Source organism: Leucopleurus acutus (genome assembly GCF_964270905.1).
Source record: "Leucopleurus acutus genome assembly, chromosome: 3".
Lineage (NCBI taxonomy): Eukaryota > Metazoa > Chordata > Mammalia > Artiodactyla > Delphinidae > Leucopleurus > Leucopleurus acutus.
This window is the reverse complement of record NC_139145.1, coordinates 73,687,405-73,713,463: the sequence shown is the minus strand read 5'-3', so window position 1 is coordinate 73,713,463 and position 26,059 is coordinate 73,687,405. Positions and strand designations below refer to the sequence as shown.

The window sequence follows — 26,059 nt, the reverse complement described above, 5'->3', positions numbered from 1 at the left end:
AGTGTGGAAAAGCACGTGGAAAGCAACCCGTTTTTCCATTTGTCAAGGAGACTGAGATTTCTTCTAGCTGATCTGATCCTTGTCCTTGGTGTTGCCAGATGAGGGATCTCTGGAAGCGGCAGAGGGGCCCCAGGACCACCCAGATATCTGGGATGCTTGTGCTTGCAGATCATTCATTCAAAAATGCAGATCAAGCACCTACTGCATGCAGCCAGTTTTTGAGATACTTAACATAACTCAGTGAATGAAGCAGACACAATCCCCGGGCCTCGATGCTAGACAGAGAGTTGGACATGCACACTAGATACCATACACAGCTCCTGTCCACGTACATCACACGTGATGCCATCATAGGCTTCTACACATCTGGAGGCATCTTCCTATTTTCTGATGAGGATGATGAACCACAGGACTTACTGAAACAGTGAGTGGCCTCTGGGTGTGGAAGGAGGGCCTCTTGCCTCTGCAGAACAGGGTGGGACAGTACAGGAGGGTTGGGACCGGCAAAACACTGGATCTCACACATCTTTTGATTCCCATGGAAAAGCGAGGCCTTGTGGCTTCCACTCCAGGAGGAAAGTAGTGAAAAAGAACTGTGGGTAAGGTCCCAGGACCTTGGGGACAAGAGCGGAGGCTGGGCCGTACCATCCCCTGGAAACTTATCTCCATTGTAGGTCCACCTCAATCTGTGGATGTGTGGACCTACTTCTCCCTACCTTCTCCAGCCCTCATCCTGGTGCCAGAGAACCTGAACTGACTTCTCTGGAAGTGACCAGAAGGAGGGTCTGGAAGAGCTAGGTACAGGATGGTTTCGGGGTGGGCAGGAGTCAGGAACCATATAGCCTGGAATGTGCCAAAAGCCAGCCCTGAGAGGTGACTAGAAGTTTGGTGTTCTGGCAGGGTATGGGAGGGAGATTTGGAGGAGGCTACTAAGGGTCCCAGCTGCTCCATGTGGGAGCCTAGGTTGGGCCAGGAGATTGAGGGTGAGGGCTATCAGTGGAGGGTCCATTGTAGCACCTGAGAGTGGGCGCTCATTACCAACCCCACCCTGATGGCAGAGGACTGCATCCCCTTCCTCAACACATTCCTGTTACCTGCTGCAGCTGAACACTGTGATGAAGGATTATCTGGAGGTGAGTGAGCCTGGGCATGGGGTGGGGGGGATCCTGTGGTTAGAAAGGAGGGAGTCCCTTCCTGCCTAAGGTCTGAGTCTCCCCGTTTGTCATCAGAGAATGTTGAGTTAGAAGGTCTCTGGCCTCAGTTCCCCAGTTCCCCCATCTCTGGAGCCCAGAGCCAAGCCCAGGTCCAACTCCTGCTTCTGGGCATGTGTGTCCCCTGCCGGGCCCTGGCAGTAGTGCAGTATGAGAAGGGGTGTGGATGGGGGCTAGTTATGGGCTCAGAGGTCTGTTTCTGACAGACTTTGGCTGTCTGCCTTCCAAAGCAAGGTGATCAACTTTCTGAAAAGGAGAGAGGTGAGCAGCTGTGGTCTCACTGTAGGGAGGTGTAGAAATCAGGGACCCCAATGGGCAGGACCCTCTCTGGCTCTAACCCTTGGATCTTACACTTGTTGGGAGAGTTTGATACACATAACAGGAAAGAGCCATCCCATTAACGGGTGGGGGTAGGGGATGACATCAAGGACAGCTTCCTGGAGGAGGAGCTATTTAAACCCAGTTGGGACGTGAGGCAGGGCCTGGATGGAAGTGGAGGCAAGGAGGGTCTCCATGTGAGCAAAGACAGAGGACCAGCCCCCTGCCCCACTCCTCACCCCCAGGAGGTCCCCACAGTTCCCCCACCCAGGCCTTATCTGTGAGTCCTCAGATGGTAGTTTTGACGGAAGACGCACTGCATGCAGGAAAGGCAAATCTACATCTAGAGTAAGTGCCTCTCCCAGAGAGAACAAAACATTGCTCCTTCAATGACCAAATTTATCCAATGTAATCACCTGCCACCCAGGGCTGATCATCCCAGGGAGCGGTGATACCTCAACCCTTGCTGAGAACCATCTGAAGACCACCAGAACAGCTCTTCTACAGCTAAGGCTGTAAAGAGAGAGCCACAGGGAGTCTGGTAGGAGGGGCAGAGAAGCAATTTAGTCAAGACCCACAGCCACTGCCAGCACATGTGCCTGTGCACACTTATGAAGGAGGTCAACCAGCTTGGCCGGGGCCTGCCATGGGTCAGGGCAGAGACTGCCACTGCCAGCATGTGCCCACTTATGAGCACTTGGCAAGGAGAAGAGCAGGTTCAGTAGTGTGGGTCAAATGCCTGCAGCCCCAACCCAGCCTCTGACCAAGGCAAGTAAACCAGGGAAAAACTGGAACCAGCTCACAAGTGCAGCCCCAAGCCCTTGGGCACCGGACATGCCCCCAAACAAGGTAGAGGCTGCCATCACCTCCCTCAGAGCTCCTGTTCCAGCAGCTTGGGCACTGGCCTCAACCCCAATAAGGCAGTGACTACCATTCAGCCTAGGAGAAGTCTCAGCTTTCAAATGGCTTCTGTTGTAGCCCCTCCAACTCAAACCCTACCAAATTCCCACCAAGGCAGCGGCTGCCATCGCACCCCAGGGAAGTCATGGTCCAGGATGACTTCAGATCCAGCTGTCTCACCAAAGCCACTAGGCACATGCAGAACACACAGGGACACTCTCACAAAAGGACATACCATCAAGACTGCGATAAGTAACTGTTTCACCTAATTTCTTAGAAACAAAGAGGGAAAGTTAAACAAAATAAGAAAACAGAACAAGTTGCAAATGAAAGATAAAACCCCTGAAAAAATTCCTAATGAAACAGAGATAATTCACCTGATAAAGAATTCAAAGCAATAGTAATAAAAATGCTAACCTAACTTGGGAAAAGAATAGATGAACACAATCAGCACTTCAACAAAGAACTAGAAAATATAAAAAAGAAACAGTCGAGATGAAGAATTCAATAACTGAAATGAAAAATACACTTGAAGGAATCAACAATAGATTAGGCAATACAGAAGAATGCGTAAGCTATTGGGAGATAGAAAAGTGGAAATCACCTAATCAAAACAGCAAAAAGAAAAACAAATCGTTAAAAATGAGGATAGGTTAAGGAACCTTTGGGACAACATCAAGCATACTAACATTCTCATTACAGGGGTCCCAGAAGAAAAAGAGAGAGAGAAGGGGACCAAAAATGTATTTGATGAAATTATGGCTGAAAACTTCACTAACCTGAAGGAGGAAACAAATATCTAGGTTCAGGAAGCACAGACAGACCCAAACAAGATGAACCCAGAGACTCACACCAAGACACGTCATAATTAAAATAGCAAAAGTTAGAAATGAAGAACTTTAAAGGCAGCAAGAGAAAAATAATCACATACAAGGGCATGCCCATAAGGCTATCACCTGATTTTTTTAGCAGAAACTTTGCAGCCCAAAAGGGAGTGGCATGATATATTTAAATTACTGAAAGGAAAAAACCTACAACCTAGGATACTCTTCCCAGCAAGGTAATCATTCAGAATTGAAGGACAGATAAAGAGTTCCCCAGACAAGCAAAAACTGAATTAATGACTACTAACCCAACCTTACAAGAAATGTTCAAAGTTCTCCTTTAAGAGAAAAAGAAAAGGCTGCAACAAGAAATACGAAAATGGAGGTAGGGAAAAAGTCATTGGTAAAGGCAAATATATAGAAAAGCAGTGCATCAACAATTTAAATAAGCTAGTACGAAGGTTAAAAGAGAGAACTCTTTAAGTCAACTATAACTACAATAGACAGTAAAGAGATAGGCATGAATATATAAAATATGACATCAAAACATAAAACGTGGGGGAGGAGTAAAAATGCAGATATTTTAGAATGGATTTGAACTCAAATAATTATCAGCTTAAAACAAGTAGTACAATTATAGGTCAATACACATGAACTCCGTGGTAGCCGCAAATCAAAAACCTACAACAGATGCAAAAAAATTAGAGAGAAAGGGATACAAACATTAACACTAAAGAAAATCATCAAACCACAAGGGAAGAGACTAAAAGAAGAAAAAAAATAGAACTACAAAATAAATAAAAAACAAGTAACAAAATGGCAACCATTACATACCAATCAATAATCACTTTAAACGTCAATGAACTAGATGCCCCAACCAAAACATGTAAGGTAGCTAACTAGATAAAAAGGCAAGACCTATCTATATACTGCCTACAAGAGACCAACTTCAGAGCTAAAGACACACACAAACTGAAAGTAAGAGGATGGAAAAAGGTATCCATGCAAATGGAAGTGAAAAGAAACCCAGGAGAGCAACACTCATATAACACAAAGTAGACTTTAAAAAAAAGTCTATATGAAAAAATGAGGAAGGGCATTATATAATGATAAATGGGTCAATACAAGAAGAGAATATAACATGTTAAATGCACATGCACCTAATACAAGAGCACCTAAATATATAGAGCAAATATTAAAAACATAAAGAGAGAAACTAACAGGAATACAGTAATAGTAGGAGATGTAACACTCCACTTACCTCAATGGATAGACCATCCAGACAGAAAATCAATAGGAGACAGAGACCTTAAATGACACTTTAGACCAGATGAACTTAATAGATATTTATAGGACATTCCATCCAAAAAGAACAGAATACACATTCTTTTTCAGTGCACACGGAACGTTCTCCAGGATAGATGACATGCTAGGCCACAAAACATTACTCAGTAAATTTAAGAGGACATAATTTATATCAAGCATCTTTTCTGACCACAACAGTATGAAGTTAGAAATCAATTACAGGAAGAAAAATAGAAAAAACACAAATGCATGGAGACTAAACAACACACTATTTTAAAAAAATGTATCAACAGATAAACCAAAGAGGAAATCAGAAAATCCCTAAGACAAATGAAAGTAAAAACACAACTTTCCAAAATCTATGGAACATTGCAAAAGCAATTCTAAGGGGGAAGTGTATAGCAATATAGATCTACCTAAAGAAACAAGAAAAATATCAAATAAACAACCATCAAAAGGAATTAGAAAAAGAAAAACAAACAAAGCCCAAAGTCAGCAGAAGAAAGAAAATAATAAAGATCAGAGTGAAATAAATAGAAACCAAAAAAACAAAAACAAAAAACCCTAGAAATATCAATGAAAGCAAGAGCTAATATTTGAAAAGATAAACTAAATTGATAAGTCTTTATCCTGGTTCATTAAGAAAAAAAGAGAGAGGACCCAAATAAACAAAATTAGAAATGAAAGAGGAAAAGTTAAAACTGGTATCACAGAAATGCAAACAATCATAACAGAATACTACAGTTACATGCCAACATATTGGACAACCTAGAAGAAATTGAAACATACAAGCTTCCAAGATTGAATCAGCAAGAAAGAGATAACCTGAACAGACTGATTACTAGTACTGAAATTGAATCAGTAATCAAAAAACTCCCAAAAAACAGAAGTTCAGGACCACATGTCTTCGAAGGGGAATTCTACCACATATAAAGAAGAATTAATACCTATCCTTCTCAAACTATTTCAAAAATCTGAAGAGAAGGCAACACTCCTAAAATCATTCTATGAGGCCAATATTACCCTGATGCCAAAGCCAGACAATGACACTGCAAAAAAGAAAATCCCAGGCCAACATCTCTGATGAATATAGATAAAATACTCAACAAAATATTAGCAAGCCAAATTCAATACATAAAAAGCATCATACACCATAATCAAATAGGACATATCCCAGGATGCAAAGATGGTTCAATATCTGCAAATCAATCAATGTGATGATACAGCACATTAACAAAACAAAGACTAAAAATCACATGATCGTCTCAAAAGATTCAGAAAAAGCATTTGACAAAATTCAACATCCATTCATGATAAAAAAAAACTCTCAACAAAGTTGGTACAGACAGAACAGATCTCAACATGATAAAGGCCATTTACGACATACCCATAGCTAACATCACACTGAACCATGAAAAGCTGAAAGATCCGGAACAAGACAAGGATATCCACTCTCACCATTTATATTTAACATTGAATTGGATGTCCCAGCCACAGCAATCAGACAAGAAAAAGAAATAAAAGGCATCCCAATTGGAAGGGCAGAGCAAAACTGTCACTATTTGCAGATGACATGATACTATTATACATACAGAAAACTCTAAAGTCTCCATTAAAAGACTATTAGAAGTAAAAACTGAATCAGTAAAGTTGTAGAATACAAGATTAGTATACAGATATCTGCTGTTTTTCTATATGCTAATAATAAAATATTAGAAAGAAAAAGTAAGAGAACAATCCCATTTATAATTGAATCAAAAGAATGAGATACCTTGGGACTTCCCTGGTGGTACAGTGGTAAAGAATCCACCTTCCAATGCAGCAGATGCGGGTTTGATCCCTGGTCAAGGAACTAAGATCCCACATGCTGCGGGGCAACTAAGCCCATGTGCCACAACTACAATGAGCTTGCATGCCTCAACGAGACAGCCCACACGCCACAAAACTACAGAGCCCAAATGCACTGGAGCCCACGTGCCACAACTAGAGAGAGAAAACCCGCATGCCACAACTAGAGAGAAGCCCAAGTGCTGCAACTAGAGGGAAGCCCAAGCGCCGCAACAAAGAGACTGTGTACTGTAACGAAAGATCCTACATGCCTCAACGAATATCCCATGTGCCACAACTAAGACCCAATGCAGTCAAAATAAATAAATAAATAAGATACCTAAGAGTAAATTTAACCAAGGCAGTGAAAGACACATACTCTTAAAACCGTAACACACTGATGAAGAAAACTGAAGATGATTCACATAAATGTAAAGATATCCCATGTTCATCAACTGGAAGTATTAATATTGTTAAAATGTCCACACTACCCAAAGCAATCTACAGATTTAATGCAATCTCTATCAAAATACTCATGACATTTTCCACAGAACTAGAATAATCCTAAAATTTGTACGGAACCACAAAAACCCCAAATGGCCAAAGCAATCTTGAGTAAAAAGAACAAAGCTTGAGGTATTATGCTCCCTGACTTCAGACTATACTACAAATTTACAGCAATCAAAAGAGCATGGTACTGGCACAAAAAAAGACACACAGACCAATGGAAAAACATAAAGAGACCAGAAATAAACCCATGCACATATGGTCAATTAATCTACGAAGAAGGAGGCAAGAATATACAATGGGGAAAAGACAGTCTCTTTAATAAGTGGTGTTCAGAAAACTAGACAACTACACGTAAAATAATAAAATTAAAACATTTTTTCAAACCATATACAAAAGTAAACTCAAAATGGAGTAAAGACCTAAATGTATAAAACTCCTAGAAGAAAGCATAGGCAGCACACTCTTTGGCATAGGTCTTAGCTATATACTTTTGGATCTATCTCCTCAGGCAAGGAAAGCAAAAGCAAAAAATAAATAAATGGGACCTAATCAAACTTAAAAGCTTTTGCACAGTGAAGGAAACCATCAACAAAAGGAAAATACAACCTACTGAATGGGAGAAAATATTTGTAAATGATATATGTAATAAGACACTAATAATCAAAATAGAGAAAGAACTCATACAACTCAATATCAAAAAAAAAATCCAATTAAAAATGGGCAGGAGGGCTTCCCTGGTGGCGCAGTGGTTGGGGGTCCGCCTGCCGATGCAGGGGACACGGGTTCACGTCCCGGTCCGGGAAGATCCCACATGCCGTGGAGCGGCTGGGCCCGTGAGCCATGGCCGCCGAGCCTGCGCGTCTGGAGCCTGTGCTCCGCAACGGGAGAGGCCACAGTAGTGAGAGGCCCGCGTACCGCAAAAAAAAAAAAAAAAAAAAAAAAAAAAAAAAAAATGGGCAGGAGACCTGAACAGACATTGTTCCAAAGAAGACATACAGATAATATATAAAAATATCAAATCACTATGCTGTACACCTGAAGCTAAAATAATAAGTCAACTATACTTTGATTTAAAGACAAAAAGAAAAGGAAAGAAAGAACCAGGCTTGGGAAGATCTGAGGAGGAATGTTCTAAGTACCCAAGCACAGGAATGAGTTTGTCAGTCACTGCGGTCAGAGGGAAGGCCTGAGCAACTGGAGTGATGAGCAAAGGGGGAGAGAGGCAGAAGCAAGGTCAGGGAACCAAAAGAGGCCACTCTTCAGAAGGCCTGATAAGCCAAGTAGTTTGAACCTTTTTTAGGGCCAAACAGAAACCTCTGGAGAGGTCCTTCCATTCAGGAGAGTAATGTTAGAGTTCTCATAGCACAAGAATAGCTCAGCACTGAGGCTCCTGGTCCCATTTTGGCTGCCATCAGAGCATCAGATGATGGGATATTGAGGTAAGAAGAGTAAGTACTGAGATAAATTATAATTAAATGGTAATTATAGTACTGAGGTTCTAATTGGAAAGTCATAATAATCCAAACCCTACAGAAGCAAAACTCAAGCTGGGGCACTATAGATTTATCTGGATGAGCAATTATTTTTCAAAGACACTTGGACACTGCAGTATGCATTTTTGCTCTGCCATAATGAATGACATTTAAACAAAACTGAAGATGGAACAGAAAAGACTGTTTACAAGAGGTGGTCCAGGCACCAGGAGGCTCTGATAAACAGAACACCCTTTACTTAGGTTACATATAGCTTAATATAGAGTATAATATTGAGTGCAATATTGGGTATACTCAATAATACTCTAATACTGAATGTAGCTTAATTATATACAGTTTAATATTCAGCTATATATACCAGACCGTATAAAAAATGTGATCACTTTTCTATAGAAGCTACTATTTAATACTGAGAAGACCAAAGATATCCTACGGTAGGTAAAGCACATAAAACTGTACATCTACTCTTGCAGTAAGTAGCTAACAAATGTTTAAATGAATAAATGAATGCTTAGATTTCAATCACTTGTCATTCAATAAAAATATGCTATTTAATTGAGACTATCTGATTTACAGGTTAGTTTGAATAACATCTCAATTTTTTTAAATTTATTTATTTATGTTTACTTTTGACTGTGTTGGGTCTTTGTCGCAGTGTGCAGGCTTCTCACTGCGGTGGCTTCTCGTGGAGCACGGGCTCTAGGTGCGTGGGCTTCAGTAGTTATGGCATGCAGGCTTCAGCAGTTGTGGCTCAGGGGCTCTAGAGCGCACACTCAGTAGTTGTGGCACATGGGCTTAGTTGCTCCATGGCATGTGGGATCTTCCCGGAACAGGGCTTGAAACTGTGGCCCCTGCACTGGCAGGCAGATTCTTAACCACTGCACCACCAGGGAAGCCCCTACATCTCAATTTCTATGACAGAATTTAAGTCTATCTGATATAAGGGATGCTTGGTATTTTATTATACTTTATTGATAAAGAAAAAATTATAAAAATGAGGCTTTAACATTAGCAATTCCATTCTAATATATTGGGAATTATCATAGGTATAGTCAATTTGGGGCATAAATTTTATTTCCATAAAGACAACTTGGGGGGAGTAAAAGTACTTTGATAAAAGCTATCATAAAGTACACTTTTCTTAAATTAGCATTCACAGAAGAGTTAAATCACAGGAAAATGCTTTAAAAAACTATCTAAAGATAGTCCTTGTGGATAACCAAAAACATTAAAAATAGATAACTGACCTAAGCACGTGATAATATCAATCAACTATTATGGCAATCAGGCAGTATACCTGGTTATTTTTCATACACTGCCTTCTCTTTTCTTTTCATGAGGTATAAATTACAACCAGTGAAATGCACATATCTTAAGAATATAGTCCAATGGGGTTTAAAATATGTGTACACCCTATAAACAGCACCCATACTACAGAAACTTCCCTCTAGGCCTTTCCCAATCAATCTCTTCACCTTCTGCTGAGGCAATCATCACCATAGCTTAGTATTACCAGTTTTAAAAATTCACTGATAATCAAACACCTACAGTCCTCCGCTCTACCAGCTGAGCTACAAAAATAAACTCCAGACGGATTAAAGACCTAAATGTAAGGCCAGACACTATCAAACTCTTAGAGGAAAACGTAGGCAGAACACTCCATGACATAAATCACAGCAAGATCCTTTTTGACCCACCTCCTAGAGAAATGGAAATAAAAACAAAAATAAACAAATGGGACCTAATGAAACTTAAAAGCTTTTGCACAGCAAAGGAAACCATAAACAAGACCAAAAGACAACCCTCAGAATGGAAGAAAATATTTGCAAATGAAGCAACTGACAAAGGATTAATCTCCAAAATTTACAAGCAGTTCATGCAGCACAATAACAAAAAACAACCCATCCAATCCAAAAATGGGCAGAAGACCTAAATAGACATTTCTCCAAAGAAGATATACAGATTGCCAACAAACACATGAAAGAATGCTCAACATCATTAATCATTAGAGAAATGCAAATCAAAACTACAATGTGATATCATCTCACAACGGTCAGAATGGCCATCATCAAAAAATCTAGAAACAATATATGCTGGAGAGGGTGTGGAGAAAAGGGAACCCTCTTGCACTGTTGGTGGGAATGTAAATTGATACAGCCACTATGGAGAACAGTATGGAGGTTCCTTAAAAAACTACAAATAGAACTACCATACAACCCAGCAATCCCACTACTGGGCATATACCCTGAAAAAACCATAATTCAAAAAGAGTCATGTACCAAAATGTTCATTGCAGCTCTATTTACAACAGCCAGGACATAGAAGCAACCTAAGTGTCCATCAACAGACGAATGGATAAAGAAGATGTGGCATATATATACAATGGAATATTACTCAGCCATAAAAAGAAACAAAATTGAGTTATTTGTAGTGAAGTGGATGGACCTAGAGTCTGTCATACAGAGTGAAGTAAGTCAGAAAGAGAAAAACAAATACCGTATGCTAACACATATATATGGAATCTAAGAAAAGAAAAAAAAAGGTCATGGAGATCCTAGGGGTAAGATGGGAATAAAGACACAGACCTACTGGAGCATGGACTTGAGGATATGGGGAGGGGGAAGGGTAAGCTGTGACAAAGTGAGAGAGTGGCATGGACATATATACACTACCAAACGTAAAATAGATAGCTAGTGGGAAGCAGCCGCATAGCACAGGGAGATCAGGTCGGTGCTTTGTGACCACCTAGAGGGGTGGGATAGGGAGGGTGGGAGGGAGGGAGACGCAAGAGGGAAGAGATATGGGAACATATGTATATGTATAGCTGAGTCACTGTTATATAGCAGAAACTAACACACCACTGTAAAGCAATTATACTCCAATGAAGATGTTAAAAAAAAAAAGAAATGAAGAGTGGGAAAGACTTCTGATGCAATGGAGACTTAATAAAGATTTGATTTTGAATCAATAAAAAAAATTCATTGAATAGAATTATATTACTACTTAGCAATAAAAAAGAATGAACTAATTATAGATACAACATGGATGAACCTCCAAATCACTAAGCTGGGTGAAAGAAAAACCATACACAAAAGTAGTACATAATGCAGCATTCCATTTATATAAAATTCCAGAAAAATCCAACTAACCCTTGCTGACAGAACTCAGAGCACTGGTTGTCTGGGGACCAGGGAGAGGATAAGCAAGAGGAATTACAAATGAGCATAAGTAAACGTGGGAGGTATATTCATATGTCAAAACTTACCAAATTGTACACTTTAAATATGTGTAGTTCAGTTTTTTCAACTATATCTCAGTAAAGCTTAAAATCATAACTCAAATGGCATATCAGTTTGCTGGATAAGAAAAATTTACTTCACAAGTCACACAGAGCTTACATATTCAATAAGTAATTAAGCTTTCATAATGTGTTTTAACTTAGAAAAGGTTTCACCATTTTTCCTCCAAATATTTTCCTCTAATGCAATTTTTCTTCCATTCCATGAATCCAATTCCATGTGTGTTCAACACCAATGTTGTCCTACAATAAAGAGGTCAATACTGCTCTTTTTATTTTTTTTCACTCTGGGCTTTTGTTTGGTTTATTTCTATTGATTTGCAAGTTCACTGATCTTTTCTCACTGTCCAGTCTGTTGTTATGACCTCATTTCATCTCACTTCTCAAATTTCCATTTGACCCCTTTTTAGTTTCCATTTTTCTACTATGAACCTCTATCTGTTCATCCATTATATCCATCTTTACCTTAAAGCTTTGAAAATATTTATAATACTGTCTTAAATTCTTTTTGAATAGAAGGTTCTAGTTAAATCTTCTTTCGGTTCAAATTATAAAACAATTGTATGTGTCATTTAAATAAGGGAGTAGACTTCCTTATTTAATGTTTTATTTACTTTCAACGTACAGCTCAAAGCACAAACACTGTACGCTTTAAACCCAAACCCTTTCCTTCCCGTTTATTCAATATTTTGGACACATATTATGACATATGCACCGGACCTAAATTCAAGAGTTCTGTGAAAACCATATCATTGGAAGAAGGAATTCATTGATCTACTGTATTTTTCAAGGGCTTCAGCCTCATATTTGGTTATATGTTACTAACTGATCCACTAAAATAAGATGGCAAAAAACCCAGCTCTATTTTTGGAAACACAATTTTCCTTATTATTTTTTTACAAGTTGTATGCACCTATTGTCTTCTGTTATTAAGAAACGAACAAAATAACGTCTTAGTCCAGATTTATTTTTAAGTGATGCTTCACTTTATACTTTTTGTTGAGGTATAAATCACAAAAAATAAAATGCATATGTCTTAATAGTACAGTTCAATGATTTTGACAATGACTGGGTAACAACCACTGAAATTAATATACAGAACATTTCCATCACTCCCAAAATTTCCCTCATTCCCCCTTTCCAGTTAGCCTGCTTTCCCCAGAGGTAACCAGTTTCTCATTTCTACTAACATGGTATAGAACTGCCTGTTCTTGGAACTTATATAAAATGAAGTCATATATAAGTACTCTTTTGCGTCTAGATTCATTCACTCAGATACTATTTTTAAGATTTATCCATGTCGTTTCATCAATCAAAAGTTCATTCTTTTTAACTGTTAAGTATTCCATTGTATAAATATACTACAATTTCTTTACCCATTTTCGTATTGATGGGCCTCTTGGATTGTTTTCAAACTTTGGCTATTACTTTGTATAAACCTGCTATGAATATTCTCTTATACACATTTTCATAGACCTATGTTTTCATTTCTTTTGGCTTAATACCTAGAAACGGAATTTCTGTGTCATAGATGTACTCACTTTATATATCTTTTTCCACTCCTCAAACTGAATTTATTTGTGTTTTTAGATATTATAAAATATATCCTGTAAACAACATGTAGATAGGTCTTGCTTTTTATCCAGTCTTGCAATTTCCTTCTCTCTAATGGAGCATTTAGTCCACTTACATTGAATGGAATTACGGTTTTGTTCAGATCAGTTTAATTCTACCACCTTGGTATTTGTTTTCTATCTGTCCCATCTGTTATGTGTTCTATTGTTCATTTATTTCTATTGTCTTCTGTGCTTACAGAATAATTTTTATCCAATTTTATCTATTTAATTGATTTTTTTAGCAATACTTCTTTGTGTGCGTCCACTGTTACGTGTTGTAATGGTTACCCTATAGATAGTAATACACACACTTAACTTACCACAGTCTCAATTCATAAGATATTAAAGAACAATACAATAACTATACAATGGTATAATTTCACTTAATCCCCACTCAATTCCTTGTATATTAGCCATACGTTTTAATTCAACATATTCTATAAACCCCATACCCATTATTACTGTTTTGTGCTTTAAACAGTCAAGAGTCTTTTAAAGAACTTCAGCAATGTCATGAGCCTAAAACGACTAAAATTAGACTTCAAGGGCATCAAGACAGCCAGAACCTAAAAGGCCAAGATTACAGAGAGAAGAGTTCAAAGAACCGAGCCCAATAGTCTAAGCCGTTTTTCCTCGAGGCACTTGCCAGTTTGTAAGTAGTATAGGCTGAGAAGCACAGAAGCGGCGCAGAAACGAGCTGCTATGAGTTCGAGAAACTATGCAGGATTTTTCTCAGTTTCCTGGCTCTGGGAAGATTTTAAAAATGGGATTAAAGAACCACCAAAAGGATGGGGTTCTGATAAAAACCCCAAGTATTCAATTGGACACCACAAGGGCTACAGTCTATGCTGAGGTTAAGCCAGAAATAGACCAGCCTTACAGACTTGAACCCAGCTGTGAATCAGCTCAGCCTGTTTGAATTAAAGTAATCCATGCCGACTCTAATTGACTGCCAGAAGCTAAAGAAATCCCCTTTAGAGAAAGATAACATTTCAAGAATCCCTGTAATTTTTACACATAATTTTAGTAATTCAATAAAAACTTTACCAGGTATACAAAATAAAAAATAACAAAATAAAAAATAAGGGGGTGGGGGGTGGGGGAGGCAATAGAAACTGATGCACAGGTGATCCAGCTACTGGTTTTCAGAAAAAGATTTTAAATGACTGTAAAATGGACGACAAGATAGAGAAATCAACTAGAAAACTAGAATTTATATCAAAAGAATAAAATGGAACTCCTAAAACAAAAAATAATACCAGAAATCAAGGATGCAATGGAGACCACCTCACATCCGACAGAATAGGTAAAATTAAAGCAACCTACTTACAACAGGCCGTGGCGACGGCGGTTCCTGCAGTCGCTGTGAGCTGCGGGTGGCTCCGAGGGCAGCAAGAGCAGCTCTGGTCGCGCGGCTCGCGCGGTTGCGACCCTTTGGATACTGCCCAGCTACGCAGCGGCCTAGACCTCGGCGTGGCTGAGGGCTCCGCGCAGCGAAAACGCAGCAGCTTGAGCTTGGAGGCGTTTCCGCCCAGCCCGCACATGCGCACCTTCCTGGATGCGCAGAAAGCCAGCCTCCCACGCTTCCACACGCAGGGCTAGGAGTTTGAATGCACCGAGATCGCCTTCCCTAGCCAGACGCAGACGCGCCTCCCAAGGCGGCAGCACTAGAGGCCGGGTCCGTGTAGAAGCTGCAGCCGGACAGGTGGACTCGCAGGTGGGCTGACCCGTGCGCATCCTGCAGAACCAGGCGAGAATGAGAACGTGGGCAAGACCAGCCAGTTGGCCAAGTTTAACTTCAAAGAAGATGAAGACGATACTTGTTAGAGGAAGGATGTCTCATACATGCCTGCAGCTACTGGGGAATACCTGATCCCGACTGCATGGTTTACTGTGATACCAGCAAGAGTGGTTCAGTAGATCACGGAAATGCTTCTGGCAGCCACATTCTAAGTCACCTCTGAGGGCAAAATGCAAACAGATGACTCTGCACAAGGATGGGCCCCGGGGGAGACGGTTCTGGAGTGTTATGACTATGTCAGCAGCAAGGCCTTCCTCCTTGGCTTCATTCTTACCAAAGCTACCTGGGTCATGGGGCAACTGTGCAGCCAGCCTTAAGCCACTCAGAGCAGCCTCAAGAAAATCGGATGAGAGAGTTCACAGTGGAAACCCCGGATCCAGGACCAGTACTTCCTGTCCTGGCTGATCACAATCCCTTCTGAGCAGGAACAGCTGTGGGCTCACAGATCACCAGGGAGTAGATGAGCCAGCTGGAGTAGCTCTGCAAGGAAAATCCTTCCACCACCTTGGAGGACCTGGAGAAGCCAGGGGTGGAGGCAGGGCCCCAGCATATCATCCCCAGGAAGGAGGACTCTTACCAGTACCAGAACATATTTGGCCCTCTGGTCAAGCTGGAGACCAACTGCTCTAAGAAACTGAAAGAGTCCCAGAGTCAAGGTAACATCACTGTCAGGTGGCACCTGGGCCTTAACAAGAAGAGAATTGCCTACTTCACTTTGCCCAAGACTGACTTTGATAATCAGGCTTTAGTAATAATTTGGTTAGGAGACATGCAGCTCATGCAGGGGAACAAGATTTGTCTGTGGTACAAAGGGGACCTGGTGCCCCTGTGGAAAGGGATCGGCCACGTCATCAAGGCTCCTGATAATTATGGCAATGAGATCGCCATGGAGCTGCAGAGTAGTTGTGGGCGTACCTTGGAGGTAACTCGTAACTTCCAGGTGGATTTCATGTGGAGGTCAGCCTCATTAGACAGAATGCAGAGTGTTGAAAACATCTGCTGTGGAGGAGAGCTCCGTGTTCGGCCACATCTACCATAAACTGCTAGGCGTGATCAGAGAGTGCCAGCTGCCCAAGTACTTCACAGCACAAGAGTTCCAAGACCTCCACCACTCTCAGGTTGACTTTCCGAGGATGGTGCTGCAGAGACCACTGAGCTGGATCCAGGGACCACTAGGCACAGGGAAGATGTGACCTCAGCCACCATCATCTACCATCTGGCTCAGTGGGCCTGTGCTAGTCTGTGCCCCAACTACCATAGCCAAGGATCAGCTGACCAAGAAGATCCACTGACCAGGCTGAAAGTCATGCAGCTCTGCGCCAGGGTCCTCGGCTCCCCATTGTGCATCCTGGCCCTGCACAAGCAGGTCAGGAACACAGGTAGCCTGCCAGAGCTCCAGAAGCTGCAGTTGCTGAAGGACAAGACCTGGGAGCTGTCCTCTGCAGACCAGAAGTGGTACTTGGCCCTGAAGCAGACTCCTGAGAGGGAACTGCTTGTGAACACAGATGTCATCTGCTGTACATGCGGGTGACCGAAGCTTGCCAAGAGGCAGTTTCACAGGGAGCCAGGCCACTGAGCCCTGGAGTGCATGGTCCCTGTGTCCTCAGAGCCAAGCAGCTGATCCTTGTGGATGACCACTGCCAGCTGGGCCTCATGGTGATATGCAAGAAGGCAGCCAAGGCTGGGCTGTCCCAGTCACTCCTTGAGTACCTGGTGGTGCTGGGCACCTTTCCCATCTGCATCATCCGCCTCCAGGTCCAGGATCAGAGGTACCCTGCACTCAGCGCCTTCCTGTCCAATATCTTCTGCAAGGACCCTTGTCAGAACAGCAGCAGGTCATGTGAAGATGCTCTGTGTGACCCAGGGCCAGGAGGAGATCATCAGGTCAGGTACCTCCTACCTAACAGGCCAGAAGCTGCAAACATAGAAAAGATCACCACAAAGCTAATGAAGACGACTGCCAAGCTGGACCAGATTGCCATCATCATGTCCGTCATCATGTCCTATGAGGGCCAATGCTCCTACCAGCGCAGTACATGCAGCTCAGTAACTCCCTGCACACCAAGCCCTACCAAGAGGTGGAGAATGGCAGCGTGGATGTATTTCAGGGGCTCAAGAACAATTTTATCATCTTTGGCATGTGGGCAGGTAAGCACCAAAGCACTGGATTTTTAAACAACCCCAGGCACTTAATGTGGCCCTGACCAAAGCACATTATGGGCAACCCAGGGGCCCTGTCCAAGCAGCTGCTCTGGAACCACCTGCTGAACTACAATCACCTGCTGGGGGCGGGGGCACTGAACAATCTGCAGGAGAGCCTCATGCAGTTCAGCAAGCCCGGGAAGCTAGTCATCACCATCAACCTTGGAGCCCGTTTCATGACAACATCCGTGTATGACCCCGGAAAGCCATTATCCCAGGATCAGTCTATGATCAGAGCAGCCAGGGCCAGCCTTTGAACATGTGCTTCCAGACCCATGACCAGATCAGCATGATCAGTGCCTACCCCAACCTCATGACCTCCATGAACAGTCCCCATGGCCTCCAACCTGGTCATGCCACCCATGCTGCCACCGGGGTATTTTGGACAAGCTAACAGGCCATCCACAGGTGGGGCACCCCAAAAGGCAAGACTGGTCATGGGGGATTCTAGAAGAACAGCCAGCCAGAGAAATCTCAACAGCCAGGCCAGCCGGGCATGTGCCGTCAAAGCTGTCTCACAGGGTGCCCTGAGGACAGGCTGCATCTCCATCAGCCAGCCCTTCCAGGTGAGTCAGGCCCACCTCTCCCAGCCCAAGCTGTCTCAAGACAGTTGTCTTGGCAGCATGGCGCTGTCACAAGACTCCATATACTCCATGTACCAGGGGCAGCAAGCATACCAGCCCAGCAGAGTGATGGGGCTGCCCCATACTAGAAGGTGGTCTCCTCCACTAGCATCTTATTCTGGGTTAAAAAAGTAAAAATAGGGCTTCCCTGGTGGCGCGGTGGTTGAGAGTCCGCCTGCCGATGCAGGGGACACGGGTTCGTGCCCCCGTCCAGGAAGATCCCACGTGCCACGGAGCAGCTGGGCCCGTGAGCCATGGCCGCTGAGCCTGCGCGTCCGGAGCCTGTGCTCCGCAACGGGAGAGGCCACAACAGTGAGAGGCCCGCGTACCGCAAAAAAAAAAAAAAAAAAGTAAAAATAAATGGATGCCTGTTTTCCACTGCTAAAACTGAAGCATCATTTTGAGCAGCACGAGAGGGAGAGGAACACCCAAGGGAGAGAGGAGCTTAAGTCAGAGCAAGTGCCCAATGCCGGTGCTTGGTGAGGAGGAGGAGGAGGGGGAGTGAGAGGTGGGCTCCACCACGGAAGACCATCCACCATCAAGCCTCACCATCCCTGCTGCCAACAAGGCCCAGCGCCCACAATGTCCACACCTGGGTCTGCCACCAGGGCAGAGCAAGGAAAACCCTCGTCTCAGAGGAGCCCTTTTCCCTGTTCTGTTCTTCTTCTCTTTTAGTTAAAGGGGAACTACGTTTTAGCAGGAAAAAAACTTCGCACTCTGTGCCCAGTCAGGGCTCCGGGCAGTTGACAGCTGTGCTAGGCTGAGCCCCTTCGAGATGTGCTGTCCACACCAGCTCTGAAACTGTGGAGGGCATGCTGCCTGTGTTCTAAGAGGGTTTTCCTGTAAAGAAATACATGTTTGGAAGGTTTCTGGTTACTTTTTAAAGATTCTTTCAAAGAAGTACTGAAATAAACACTTTCCTGAGTTTGTCTGCCAAATCTGAGTGGTGGACCTGGGTGATGTGAGTAGGTTCCAGAAACAAAGTTTAAACAAACCAATACAACTAGAGACTAGGAGCAACACCTGTGATGCAATTGCAAGAAGGGTTTTTGTTTGAAGTTTTAGCTTCCAGCAGCTTCTCCCTGCAGGTGAGGGAGCAGCATTCAGGAACGGGAGGCTCCTTTCTCCACTAGACTCTGAGAAGCAAAGCATTTCCCTCTAGGGCTGGATTTGCCCCTCACTCCCTGTGAAAATTTGGACACAGAGACAGACACATAGAGGGAAGATGATATGAAGATACACAGAAAAACAACAGCCATGTGACTGTAGTGATGAAGCTACAAGCCAAGGAATGCCAAAGGTGGCTGGCAAACATCAAAAGCCAGAAGCAAAGACGGATTCTCCCCCAGAGCCATCAGAGAAAGCATGGCTCTGCCAGTGCCTTGATTTCAGACTTCTAGTCTCCAGAACTGTGACACAATAAAATGCTGTTGTCTTAAGCCACTCAACTTTTGATAGTTTTTTACAGTCACCCTAGGAAATCAATACAACTACTAGTATAGTTAACAACATGGATGAATTCTCAAAAGCATTATATTATGTAAAAAAAAATCTTACATAAAAGATACTAACTGTATGATTCACTTTATATGAAGTTCTAGAACAGGCAAAACTAACCTATGGTGGGAAAAAAATCAGAACAGTGATTGCTTATGGGTGAGGAAGTTGGGACTGGCTGGGAAGAGGCATGAAGAAACTTTCTAGGGGGATGACTATGTTCTATATCTTGGTAGAGGATTGGGTACACCAGTGTTTGCATTTATCAAAACTCAGCAAATGAATACCTAAGATTTGTGTAGTTCATTGTATATAAATTCTACCTCAAAATAAAAACTACTATAAACAAATACTGAACTCTAGCTAATGGTATGCATGCTGAGGTGTTTAGAAGGAAGTGTAGTGAAGTCTGCATTTTAATTTGAAATGCATTAAAGAGTAAGATGGATTGATGACTGTATAGTTAGATGGTTAGGCAGATATGTGATAATGCAAGTATAATATAATATTAATGGCAGAATCTAGTTGGTGGACATATGGCTGTTCAATGTAAAATTCTTTCAACTTTTCTGTGTGCTTGAATATTTTTATAATAAAATGTTACAGAAAAAAGAATGTAATAAAGGAGTTAACCAGAAAATTAGACATAGAAGTTTAATCAGGCTGCAGCACAGAATTTTAAAAAGAATGGAAAATACAGAAAGGAGCATAAGTGATACCAGTCTCAGGGATAAAGACTAACATAGGTATAATTGGAGTTGTAGAAGCAAAGAAGAAAAAGAATTGGCTAGATGCTGCTTTTTAAAAGATCATTTTTGAGAATTTTTCGAAGTAGATGAACGACTTCAAGCCACATATTCGGTTAATAAAATGAATTGCAAGCATTTCTTTTGAATACAAAGGAAAACAAAATGAGGTATATCTAGTTAAACTGTTGAAAAACAAAGACAAAAACCCCTTAAAAGCATTCAGAGGTGCAACAACGAGACAGAACTGACTTCTCAATGGAATGGCATCTTTAAAGTGAGGCCTGTGAATAGAGCTGGCATTTATTAGGCTTCTATTATATGTCAGACTCTGGGCTAAACCCTTCACAAACATTGTAGCATTTAATCCTCACACCCTCCCAATGAGGTAGAATTAAGAATCCCATTTTAGGGCTTCCCTGGTGGCGCAGTGGTTGAGAGTCCGCCTGCCGATGCAGGGGACACGGGTTCATGCCCAGGTCCAGGAAGATCCCACATGCCGCAGATCGGCTAGGCCCGTGAGCCATGGCCGCTGAGCCTGTGCGTCCGGAGCCTGTGCTCCGCAACAGGAGAGGCCACAACAGTGAGAGGCCTGCGTACCGCAAAAAAAAAAAAAAAAAAAAAAAGAATCCCATTTTAATAAAAAGAAATTGAGGGTTGGAAAAGTTCATTATTTGTGTAAAGTCAGATGGTTAACCAGTGGTAAAGATTACAATTTAATTGTGACAGACTGTAAACACATTCATCTTAAGCTTTGTGCTTCCTCCCGTATTATAAGTGTTCTGCTTTTTTCCTCCACTTCTGTGCATCTGCCAAGGCTCTTGATCTCAGCATTCCCTGATTTGGTAATCCCCCTGCCAAGTCTTGTAATGGTTATGAAAATATGCTTGGGGTTAATATTGAAAATGGAGAGAGAGAGAGAGAGAGAGAGAGAGAGAGAGAGAGAGAGAAACTGAATGTGGTGGAACACTAGTATCTAGTATCGGATAACAAGGATACAGATCACATTATTGTATGATACTGGAGCACTGACTGTAGACAGAATACATTTAATTGGCACCTTTTCTTTGAATGCAGTATATCTAGTCTCCATTTTGACACTCTAGTAGATGACTGAAATGCTACCTTGTGTCTTGTTAGCACCGTATTGTAAAGTGTATATTATTATAGAAAATTGACAAGGTGATGAGCTGTCACTTTAGCTAAGAGAATATCCTATTTTTAATGAATATTATTTCATAAGGAAATGTGCTGATGACAGCTTATTTCAGTGGAAACTGTTGATGCGTAACCTTTTTGCTAGACAACATTATATCAGTAGTGACTATACCTAAAAAATTATGCTAGATGCTAGAAATGTGTTTGCAAGAATAAGTTTTAAGAAATGAGTACATAAGAGTAAGCAAAAGTATTTTTGAAATATTGTGTTAGCATATATTTATTATAGGAGATTTTGTGGGGGTATATTTCTTATGACAAAATAGTAATTTATATCCCAATAATATTTTTTTTAATATATTTTTTCTTTACATCTGTGCTAAGATGTAAGAACACATCTTCAGAATAAATTTACATGTGTAGATGAATGCACAAATGTATGTATGTATATACTGATATGCATATAGATGAAATATTCCAAAGTTTGTATTATATGTCATATAAATTACATCCAATCTGGCAAGGAAGCACAGATCTTCCACTGATTACTAGAATTAGGAGAGCTAAATTCAAGTCCTGGTTCTATCACTTTTATTTTGTAATCTTGGGAAAGTCCTTTAATCTCTTATTTTAAGACGAGTTTACTTCTCAGTTAAAAATGGAGAAAATAATATTTGACCTACATACTTCACAGGGTGGTCAGGAGGCTTTTAAAAGAGATAATGTGTATGAAAGAAACATGATATTGCAAAAAGATATTATATTTAATAATATGTATAATTATATATTATAACATATTAAATATAAACGTGTATATAAATACAAGTATCATTATATGACCTGAATTATTCTAGGAGTTACCAACTTATGGCTTCAAATAAGGTCATGTTAACAATAATAACTAAATTTCTCTACTCCATGGCTCACAACCTAATGAAGCCACCTCAAAATATGACCCAGCTTGTCCTAGGAGAGCGAAGGGGAGTGAAGTTTTAGAAGCTCATACTGCATCTGCTCAGGTTCCACGCTCTCTCACTCACTAACACTTTCAAGAAACCAGCAGAAGTGCTCTTGCTGACGCTTCACAGCCCACCCGCTCACGGCAAGAACATCTGCATCTGGGCACCATCCTCTAGGACCCACAAAGTGGTCAGTGTCCAAAGAGCCAGAGTGGGGCTGTGTTCCTGCTTTGCATACAAAGAGAATGCCTGTCACACTGGCACAATTTCCAAGTCCCTCTTTGTTACACGGGCAGCAAACTGTATTTCTAAGTGCCCTGTGTCTCTTCCTGCAGGACCCTATCAGGAGTCCAGGCTTACAGCCCAAAGTCTGAAGCAGGCAATGCTGTTTATCCCATTCTTTCCAGCCTGTCCCTTTGCTCTCCCCCTATATATGCAAACACTTGTCTCATTTTCCTCTAACCAAAAAGCATTTTTAAAATGGCATCCTGTCTGGCGTATTTCACGTTTCCCACACTTGCCTAGAAATGTCTGAAATCCAGTTGGGAACACTTAATGCTCTAGCTACTCATTGCTGTGTAACACACTGCTCCAAAATTTAGTGACCTAGAACAATATTGATGTTTTGATTTTCACTGTTCTATAGGTCGTCTGGGTGGAAGTTTTGCTGGTCTTCTGGAACTACTCAGCTGAAGTCAGCTGCGCTGACTGGGGACTAGACTCAGCAGTGGCACTGGGATGACTGAGCCCCTCTTCCCTCATAGTCTCTTGTCATTAGGCTAGAATTCCTTTAATAGCAGCAAGAGTATACCAAATGAACAAAGACAGAAGCTGCCAGGCCTCTTAAAATCCAGCTTCTCAAATATACCACACCATTTCCATAGCATTCTGTTGATCAAAGTATGTCACCAGGCCAGCCCAGATTCAAAATGGTCTGCACTTCTTCAATGGAAGAGGCATGCAAATAGTGAGATGATAAGAATTTTTGGAGAGTCATCTTTGAAGACAAACAACTACCATTCAGTCTCTGGCTACAACACTGCAGATCCCTTGCACATGCAAAATACACCATCCCCCTCCCAATACCCCAAAAGTCTTATTCAATTACACTATTAGCTCTCAGTCCAGGATTTCATCATTAAACATGGTCCAGGTGGGGACAAGTTTCCACAGGTTCAGAGACTCAGATGCAGTTGCTCAAGTGTGGCTCTTCTTGATTTGTGAACTAAAATGACAAGTTATCTGCCCTCCCCACCTCACCTTCACACATACATGCAAAATGCAATAGTGAAAGAGGGATACGATAACTATAATAGACACTCCTGTTCAAGAAAGAGGAAATCGAAGGTGTGTAGAGCCACTGATCCATAGCAATTCTGAAATCTGGTCAGGTACATATTTTCAGGGCTGCTACTCTGGAAACAGAATGCTCTTTGATTAGGGACCAGCTCTGCCCCCTGGGAATAATTTCCTGATCCACTCTTCTCTTAGCTCTTGTCTTGCACACTGGAGTCTTGGCTCTGCCCTCTGAGTCATTACTTGCTCTCAACACAAATACAGAAATAGCCACCATTTCACAATTAGTGTACCATTTTTTTCCTAACAATGCACTCTTTGTGCCAACAGCTGACCAGGACTTATTAAAAGTTCAAAATGAAATGTGTGACCTTTCCATTTGTGTAAATATGTTCAACTATGTATGTGGAAATGCTTAAGTCATTTGTATAAATTCATCAGTATAATTATATAATGAATACATGAATAATCTATACAGTTTTTGTACTAAATTAAGCTGTCTTCCAATGTAATAAGCTGTGAAGGAATATTTCTTGTGACTAAGAAATGCTATATTATTTTATGTCTCTTAAATCTGTTCTTTTACTTAATTCTAGAAAGGGAAGGAGTATATGGCTTTATCCAGAGGCAAAAGAGGAGCTAGGTAGTGTCACTGACTTCCAGAATGGTGTTGAAAGAATGAAAGAGAGGAAGGAAGGAGGGAAGGAAGGGAGGAAGGGAGGGAGGGAGGGAGGGAGGGAGGAAGGAAGGGAGGGAGGAAGGAAGGAAGGGAGGAAGGAAGGAAGGAAGGAAAAGAAAGGGAGAAAGAAAGACTTGCCCAAATTCTCTCTCTCTCGGATATTTGCAATAGGGAGGAGGAGTGAAATGTCCCAATTGGACATGGCCTTAGACTCTTTGGGAATAATACAGTACTAACAATACTTCAGTTCCTGGGCTCTCTACCTAATACTTCTTGGAAGCTCTCCCATGAAAGTTTTCAGTGGGAAATCCAGAATCTGAGAAATTCTCAGAGTTTAGATACCTAAGATATTGCTATGTATCCTTGTAGTGGACCTGCATTAACTGCTTGTTAATGCTAACTACGGTTCCAGTATTTTCCTTCCAGTTATTTTTTAGACATTTTTTTCTTAAGTAAATTGAGGTCATTATCAGATGTAACACTTTAATATAAGTATGACAAAGATTGAGTTATTTTATTATAGGTCTTCTTTTATATTTTTTGAAACCCCTCCCCACCCCCCCCAGTTTCCTCAGGAATTCCAGTTGTGCATTTATTGACTTTTCTTTACCTGTCTTCTGTGTATTATTTTTCTAATTATCAATCTTTATTCTTTGACATTTTATTTTGCTATGCTTTTCGATCCCTTCCTATATGTTTGTGTTTGTAATATATCCATTTCACATTTTGTTACTTCCCTGTTATTGTTTTTTCCCTGTGATTGTGTTATATGTTCCCTTTATTGTTTTCCAGCTCCCCTTCCATCTCTTCCTTCTGAATAGGATACTCTGAATCTATTTTTTAACGATGGTTTCAAAAAGTTTATCTTTTAATGCCTGATATAACAATAAAGAAATGTTTGACTTTCTGCCATAATTCTCCTTCTGATGTGCAGTTTCATTTGTCATGTTTTATTGTATTTCTTGCCTCCTCTTTTTCTGGCAATATTGCTGACTGTTTCCTTTTTATTATTACTCACCTTTTAATGGAGGCCTTTTCCTCTGGGTGAGCCACTTGTTGTGGAACAGAACAGTAAGGTGCTGGGAAAGTGTATGTGGAATGCCAATTTAGATATGTTGCCCCAATGTTGCTGCTCAGCAAGTCTGTCTCACACTCTATCATGAGGGTACACTTCACCAGGGCTCTGGTTATCCTGGTTTCTCCCTGTGGGCTGACAGGCAAAGCCTCAGTTGTGACATATGCAAGTGTTTTGTGTGATCATTTGGTATTTATTTCTTTCTCTTTAGCCATTATTATCAGCAGCTGCAAAGCTGATGTACACACACTACTCCACCCTTCCTGAAAAGAGAAATGGGTGAGAGAATGAACAACTTCTCATCCAAGCCATATACCCCCACTCCATACTGCTGGGTCAAATGTGACTGGGAATGTTCCTGCTAACAGACTTGGTCCACAGCTGCAATCCCAAATAAGGAATCATTGCTTGAGTGTCTCAGGGCCATGCCACCTACTTCTGGATTATTCTATATACTGCCCCAAATCTGTAATGCTATGAGATCTCCCTTAATATCCTCTCTTGATTTGATAGAAATAGCACATTCAGCAGCTGTCCTGCATAGTTTGAGGTAGGAATTGAGGCAATATTTTAATTTTTGTTTAAGTTAAATTACAGAGTTTCCTCTGTGCTTTTCATCCTTCTTTTTTATTTAAATTGTTTTCATGCAGGAAAATGAAGCTGAAAATTTTTTACATTATTTTTTTTTGAATTTCCACTCTGTATGCCATAGAGTTGACCC

The 26,059-nt window shown here is 41.3% G+C and overlaps 1 pseudogene across 1 annotated transcript; it reads left to right on the top strand.

The window, feature by feature from the left end:
• The first annotated feature begins 272 nt into the window (after positions 1 to 272).
• LOC309958924 (regulator of nonsense transcripts 1-like) lies at positions 273 to 18,063 on the top strand (annotated as a pseudogene). Its single transcript has 3 exons — positions 273 to 424; positions 14,604 to 14,899; positions 15,130 to 18,063. The product of its transcript is annotated as a regulator of nonsense transcripts 1-like (transcript).
• Positions 18,064 to 26,059: the final 7,996 nt, after the last annotated feature.